Source organism: Magnolia sinica, chromosome 1 (assembly GCF_029962835.1).
Source record: "Magnolia sinica isolate HGM2019 chromosome 1, MsV1, whole genome shotgun sequence".
Lineage (NCBI taxonomy): Eukaryota > Viridiplantae > Streptophyta > Magnoliopsida > Magnoliales > Magnoliaceae > Magnolia > Magnolia sinica.
Genome location: NC_080573.1, coordinates 87,943,740 through 87,951,978, shown reverse-complemented (window position 1 = coordinate 87,951,978; position 8,239 = coordinate 87,943,740). Strand labels below are relative to the sequence as shown.

Below are 8,239 nucleotides of genomic sequence, written 5' to 3'. Positions count from 1 at the left end.
AGCACTCCTGCCTCGTACTTTATGAGACTATTTACAACTAGAGGGGGTGAGTACACCTTCATGCATAGTTTTTCCAGAAAATACGAGGCATATGGATATCAAGCCAGGGGTGATCCAACTCCTTCCAAAATTTCAGGGATTTGAATCTGAAAGTCCATATCTACACTTGAAAGAGTTTGACAAGATTATAGCCACTTTATATTTTTCTAACATGTCTGAGGACACAATCAGACTGAAACTCATTCCTTTTTCTTTGAAAGAGAAAGCTAAGACGTGGTTGCATTCACTACGTCCCCGATCTATTAGCACATGGAATGACATGATAAGGAAGTTCATAAAGAAATTTTTTCTACATCATAAAAAAACACTCTTAGAAAGTCAATCATGAACTTCGCCCAAAAGGAGGATGAAACATTCTTCTAATGTTGCGAGTGGTTCAAGGATCTTGTCAGTTCATGCCCACAACATGGTTTTGAAACGTGGCGCATTACACATTTTTTTCTATAATGGATTGACATCTTCAATGCGCCAATTGGTCGAGACAATGTGCAATGGGGAATTCATGAATAAAAATGTTGATGATGTGTGGGACTACTTGGATAGACTTGCTGAAAACGCACAATCATGGGACACCTACCCAAAATCAAGCACCACTTCTAGGCCCACTCAATCAAAGGAGAGGGGTGGATTATACCTTCTGAAAGAGGATGAAGATATCGATACTAAAGTGGTTAATCCCATAAAGAAATTTGAGGCCATGAAACTAAAGAAGAATAAGGTTAAGGAAACTGTTTGCGGTATTTGTGCTTGCAACATTCACACAACTGAAAATTGTCCAACAATACTTGCCTTTCAAGAGGTGTTGAATAAGGAATCTAATGCCGTGAACAATTACCAAAGACTTTTCAATGGACCTACCTCCAATACATACAATCATAGTTGGAGAAATCATCCAAATTTCAATTGGAGGAATGTTCACACCCCAAGTATAGGGCTGTGATGTAGTAATAATCTCGGTAAGACCAAGGTTGAATCCACATGGACTGAACGTTGTACGTAATCTGAAAGTAACCAGAACTAGAACTATAATGAGATGAAATCTAAACCAAGTGAATATGAGGGAATAATGGTGAAAATATTGATCTATAAATTATAAAAAACAAAGGAAGAAAACTAGGGTGCCAAGGATCCACTTGTAGAGATCAGGGAGATCTACCCTGGATTCATGAACTCAACTGGACTTCGAGTTCCATCTTCATCCAGTTGGAAAATATAATCATGAAAATCAAATCCGAACTTTTGTTGATCTAGTTTTCAAGAGATAAGATGGATGTAAATTAGAATGGATTCCATCACCAAACCATGCCTGTAAGACAAGGTAAACAACAAAATTAAACCAATCCACAGCCAATCTGAGAGATGTATGAATGTTAGGAAGGATTCCATCATCCAACCATGTCCAAGGGGTGATGGTGAACAACAAGGCTTCCTAACTTCATAATCATAAAAAGGAAAAGGAAATACTCAAAGTTATTGCAGATCTATTGTAATGTAAGTCACAACAAACCATTAAAAACTAAAGGCATTCCTTAAAATCAAACTAGCATCAAAATCAGTTCAAACATGAATCAAAGCCGTAGAGTTCTTCCCATCACGCCACAAGCTTCACCTCTTAGCCATAGCTAAGAGGTTTAGCCCAACATGATGGGACTAGATCTCTCAAAAATAATCATTAAAAAAATAGTAATTAAACAATTAAAAACTCAAACAAAACTCTCTCAAACTCTCTCGCTCTCTGACGTCCAACTTCCTAGCCGTGGAATTGAATGTTGCACTCTCTGTCTTTTTTTCTTTTTATAACTGTGAAAGGGCGGTGGAGAGGAGTGCGAAGAGAGTGGTCGGTTGTTGAGAGAAGGCAGCTTCCACACAAAGAGGCGCTGCATAGGGGTGTTTACGCAGTTGCAGCATCCGCAGCACCTTTTGCAGGAAAGGCAACACAGTGGATCGCATCTAAAGGGGATTTTCAGCTCCAAGTGCAGGATCCGAGCCATTCAAGCTGCATAGCTCTGGTCGGTCCCACTTTAGGATGTTTTTGAACGGTCCAGATCGTCGAACCGATCCTCCCTATAGACGTGTAACAGCCCGAAAAATCTGAGCGAATTTCGGACGCGTCGTACGTGCGTAATCCATATGCAGGGGAGCTTCGCTGAAGCTTGGTGGAGCCATCAATGATATCAAAAGAGAGATCCAACCCATCCATTGAATTCCTCTCAGAATTTCAGTCTCGAGGGGGTGTTTTTACTCGGGTTTAGTGCAGCCCACGGAATCTATAAAGCCACCGTCTGTCTTCTATTTGGACGATCAAAAACCGATCTCCAATGTCTTGTGAAATTTTTCCACCTAGGCCTGAGTGATGAGGTCCGTGTGAATCTCATGGACGATCCGAATCGGACCATTGATGTACAATGGTGGCCCACTGACGTTCAACCGTAAGCTCTGTTTGAAACAGAGAATGGCAATTGCCATTTTTGAATTGTAGTCAGTCAACACCATGTTGACCGACTTCACTTGCTCGATGCATAGCAGTTGTGCACCAACTGTGCACTCACACCTACGAATGTGGGGTCCAACTTGATGTAAATGAGAGATCTGATCCGTCCATCCTTTTTCTCATCTCATTTAAACTGTCAAGACCAATTTTAAAGCATATCTAGATAGCAAGTGGGCCCCACATCAAGGATTTGGTGGCTGATCTGACCGGTGGGCCACTTCCACAAGGATCCGGGGTTTAAAATTCGACGTGTACAGTTAATTTGTGGTCCTCAGTCCATGTATGAAGTTTCAAGCTGAATGGATGGTGGGAACCCTGTGATCTTGCATTTTGCATGACTTTCAGGCCTCTTTAGTGTAACACATGTGATTTTCTTGAATCTCGACCATGTAAAATCATCGATCTCAGTCCCCTAGAGTCCGTCCCTTACCTTGGTGACTTTAGAGCGTCAAGTCCATGCTTTTAGTACCCCTTTTCAGTCCAAGCTCCTAAGTACACCCTGCATCATAAACACGATTAAGCTAGGCTATTAAACAGTATCATGCTTGTAAAATTTGGTAATAACTAGGGTCTAATATACAATATTTGACCCTCAATAAGAAATGGACAAATGGTTACCCCTCAAGGTTTCTTCAATCAAATTCCAAATCAAGGGAAACCTCAAGAGGATCCGGTTCTAAGACATATTCAAGACCAAGAGCTACTTAATCAGAATTCAGCTCAATCATTTTAGGATATCATATCAGCAATAGGAACGCTTGCGTTGTCTGTTCAAAGGATAGAGTCACACTTAGTAATTAGGGGAAATAGGATGCTTCCTGCTCAACCTCTCCCCAATCCCCAACTGCAATATGAGATAAGTGATCACAGCTCTTCAAATCAGATGGAGCAAGCTAAATCTATAACCACTCTTTGGAGTGCGAAGACCATTGACAAAACTATTCCGGTTAGGGCTGAAAATCCTAAGGACCCAGAAAAGGACAACAATGATAGACCTAGCACTGCCCCATAAGAATTAGAACCGGAACTTCAAGGCAAACCAATTGCACCATTCCCCCAACGATTGATTGCACCAAAATCTCTCTCTAATTCTCAGGACATTGTAGAGGTGTTGAAACAAGTAAAGGTCAACATCCCTCTACTGGATGTGGTTAAACAAATGCCTTCATATGCCAAATTTCTGAAACACTTATGTACGACCAAAAGATGGCAGAATATTCAAAAGAAAATCTTTTTAACTGAAAAAGTGAGTGTCATCCTAAAGCAAGATGTGCCACAGAAATACAAAGATCCCGGTAGCCCAACCGTCACTTGTATAATTAGGAATTACCATATTGAGCACGCAGTTCTTGATTTAGGAGAAAGCGTAAATTTGATTCCTTACTCGGTCTACAAACAGCTAGGTTTAGGTAAATTGAAACCCACCCTAACCACATTACAACTTCTTGATCGCTCGGTTCATGTACCGAGAGGGGTAATTGAGGATGTGTTAGTCCAGGTTGACAGATTCTACTACTCGGTATATTTTATCGTCCTGGATACTCAACCCATTAGTAACATGAGCACTCAAATTCCTGTCATTCTTGGTCACCCATTCCTTGTCACTTAAAACACAATCATTAATTGCAGGAATGGAGTCATGAGTATGTCTTTTGGAAATATGATATTGGAGTTAAACATCTTTTTCAATACAAGCAGACAATTAGAGGATGATGACGATTTTCACGACATTAACATGATTGACTCTTTCGTGGAAGATAAAACACTTTTGACCTTATCCTCTGACCCTCTAGAGACGTGCCCGGCCCCACTCTCATGATCTTGATGATGACATGATTAAGGAGATAGGGACCATGTTGGATACCATGCCAGTATTTGAAGTTAACCGATGGATGCCATAATTTGAAGAATTGCCCCAAACTGATGTGGTGCCTCTACCATCTAACCTCAAGGCACCGAAGCTTGACATAAAACCTTTGCCCTCTAATTTGAAATATGTATATTTCGGTCAAGATGAGACATACCCGGTGGTGATTTCTTCCCACCTTGAGCAAGAACAGGAGAGTATGCTCATTTCAACTGTCATTGAGCACAAAGGAGCCCTTAGATGGTCGATTGCGGACCTCAACAGAATTGACCATTTGATTTGTACTCACCACATTCATCTTGAGGATAATACGAAGACCTCACGACATCCACAACGTAGACTAAATCCAAACATGAAGGAAATGGTTAAGGCCGAGGTTCTTAAGCTATTGGATGTAGGTATCATATACCGTATATCCGATAGCCAATGAGTGAGTCCAACTCAGGTGGTTCCCAAGAAGTCTGGAATCACCATCATAGCCAATGCCAATAATGAACTCGTGTCAACTAGGATCACTACTAGTTGGAGAATGTGCATTGACTATAGGAAGTTGAATACCGTCACAAGGAAGGACTACTTTCCTTTGCCCTTTACAGATCAAATTTTGGAAAGGCTAGCTGGTCACTCCTACTATTGCTTCCTTGACAGATATTCGGGCTACAATTAGATCGAGATAGCCCTTGAAGATCAGGAAAAGACTACATTTACATGTCCTTACGGCACCTTGGCTTACCCAAGGATGTCATTCGGGATATGTAATGCCCCCGCCACTTTTCTGCGATGCATGTTGAGTATTTTTCTGACATGGTGGGGCAATATTTAGAGGTCTTCATAGACGACTTCTGGTTCTTTGGTCCATCCTTCAGCGAATGTTTAGAAATTTTAAAAAATGTGCTGAAGCGATGCGATGAAAAGAACTTGGTACTAAATTGGAAAAAATGTCACTTCATGGTACATAAGGGAATTGTCCTTGGACACATCATCTCGTCCAAGGGAATTGAGGTAGATAAGGCTAAAATTGATCTTATCTCTAACCTACCTCTACCTAAGAACATACGAGATGTACGATTGTAACGCCCTGAAATTCGGGGGTCGAGCATAACTCAGCTCCCGAGTTCCAAAACATCACTTATGCAACATATTTAATGATGAATGTATGTTGACTGTATTAGTGCATAAAACATGGAATAGATTAAGCCAAAACACAGATATGCTTCAGGGACAAGTGAATAAAGCAAGCGGAAGACTTATAGTAAAAATGTGTACAAGTGTAAATCCCTGAATTACATATACAACCAGATCGTGTAAAAGTGTTATTTATCAAAATTATAAGTACAAGTTACATCATTTCAGTTCCCAAATAGTAATCCCAGAGATCCCACGCATCAGACCGAGGCTCGCTAGAATCCGTCTGAAAACTGCATGTAGGAGAAGGCAGCCTCGTCGTCATCCAGCTCCCGCTCTGCCTCAGACGTCGCATCCACATCTGCAACATCAGGGCCTAAGACAGAGTCTGGTGGGTGTGTAACACCGCCCCAGAAACGTGGGAGTGAGTGATCAACTCAGTGGAATAATAAGGCACTGGTTAACATGTTATCAGTTCAATCAAACAGTAATGATAAAGCAGGACAATTAAATAAATCTTAAGTACTCTTGTTAATGCAAGTATGAATGCGGTATGATGCGTGCCCTCACGCGTACACCCTCAACGTCTTCATCTTACGTTACGCATGACATCGCCTCAAAGTGCGCCACATCTACAAAGCACATGCAAATGCGGTGCATGGATATGCTTACCAAGTTGTTATTAGTCCATTTCACACAACAGGATTGGGAAGCTAAGATACCTTCCTCATGTCACCATCCAAACAGTGATCCATACTAGGGTCGTCAATCCTAGACATCTCATACGATTTTATATTTGAGGTCGTAGCAAAGGGCTCGTCACCAATCAATGCACGCCTTTAATGCCCTTACTACCACAGATCGGCTCGTCACCTCCTTGCGGTATCCAGGTATGCTCGAGGTCACTACAAAGGGCTCGTCACCAATCAATGTAGGCCGACAGCACGAATATAGTGTCCCATACCACCATAATCGGCTCACGAGTTTAGTTGCTCATTGGTCACTACGGGGAGGCTCGTCACCCCAGCGTAGGCCGACAACTCGACCACGGTGTCCCATACCACCATGTCCGGCTCATGAGTCTTAGCGGATCAGGTACCATGGTTATTAGGATTCCACTGGTAAGTTCGGTATCCTAGATTCAAGCAGTAGCGTCCATACATGGTTAACATACATCGGACAATCGGGTTATTTGACGAACTCAACTAGCACGAGCGCACGTTGAGTTGAACGACATAGAGTGCGCAAACACTCCGCGTGGCCAAACCACTGCCGCCAACTCTAATACGGCTCTGGTTCGTCTAATACGTCCTACGTGGCGAAAGCAATCTCAACCACGATTCATAGGGTCAATTACCGATTTCCTGGACTAAGGCATAGTCCCAAACATCCTACACTACTACAGATATTCATATGGAATGTAAAACAGTAATGGAACAACCACTCAAATCATGGTACATACTCATCTGAAGAATATCAACTTAACATAAATGTAAGCATAGGAGATGCTTGAATTTAAAGAACTTGAAAGATAACTGCATAAAGGAAAACATGCGCATCCATAGGAGTATTGAGAATCACTTCTCAACGCTCGCAAGAAGTGTAATAAGTTACACTTAGATCATTCATGCATTTCTACAAACACTTAGCATACATGGAACAACATACATGACGCATGTTGAAATACATGCACTTAGACAATTCCTTTTATCAAGGAGTTGTCATACATGCATCTAGCATACATACATGACAAATAATCATGGCAAACACAAGTGCGTATTTTATACGTATACGGTACTTTATAACTACACTTAGAATACACAAATCTCAATATAGCACATGCATATCAGGAAAGCAATGTAAACATAACATTTGACATGTGAAATCTCATCCATAACAAGAATAAATCACTAACTGGGATTGAAAGCCTTGAAAACCATAACCTATACACTTAAAGTCCGCACCTTAAGCGAAGAAAGAACCACCGAACTGATTTAGACGAGTTGTCTTCGTCAACGGCGCTAGAATACCCTAAAATAAGGATAGAAATGAGACACAACAACACCAAGTCTAATCTAAGCTCTAACACAGGTTAGGGTTAGGTTAACTTACCCCAAAAGAACTCAGATTCGTCAGAGGAACGATTCAAAGTAAAGGTTCAAAGGTGAAGAAGAACAAGGAAGAATCAAGATGATTCACCAACCAATCTCTCTCACTAACTCTCTCTTTTCCACTCTCTTTCCAAGCTAGGGTTAGAGAAAATTCGTATGGAAATGAGAGCTAGGGTTTAAGGTCTATATATAGGCCTTAAAATGATGGAAATAACCCCAGGGTCAAGGTATATTTAGGTTATAACCAAAGCACGCCTTTCTCGATCCAACGAAGCACTTCTGGTGGGCCTATAACCACGAAAGGTAGGACTTAAGCTCATTGACCATGGATCTAGGTCAGGCTGAGCTTTCATCGATCGGATTTACGGATCGATCGTGGCGGACCACACTCAATTCAACGGTCACTAAATCTCATCAAGTCCACAAGCACTAGGATATGCCTGGGCCAACTATCCCGATCGAGGGTGAAATTGGGTCGAAATCCAACGGTCGAATGCTTAAAATCGTCGCGCACACGACTCAGATTTCAATAAAAGCTTAATAAATTCCAACCGTTCTCACACTCTTCACTTCGAGCTCAACCAA

General features: G+C 41.5%; 1 non-coding gene across 1 annotated transcript; it reads right to left on the bottom strand.

Moving 5' to 3' along the window:
- Positions 1–366: 366 nt before the first annotated feature.
- Positions 367–473, bottom strand: LOC131222775 (small nucleolar RNA R71). Its single transcript, XR_009160183.1, has one exon. It is a non-coding gene; the product is annotated as a small nucleolar RNA R71 (small nucleolar RNA).
- Positions 474–8,239: the final 7,766 nt, after the last annotated feature.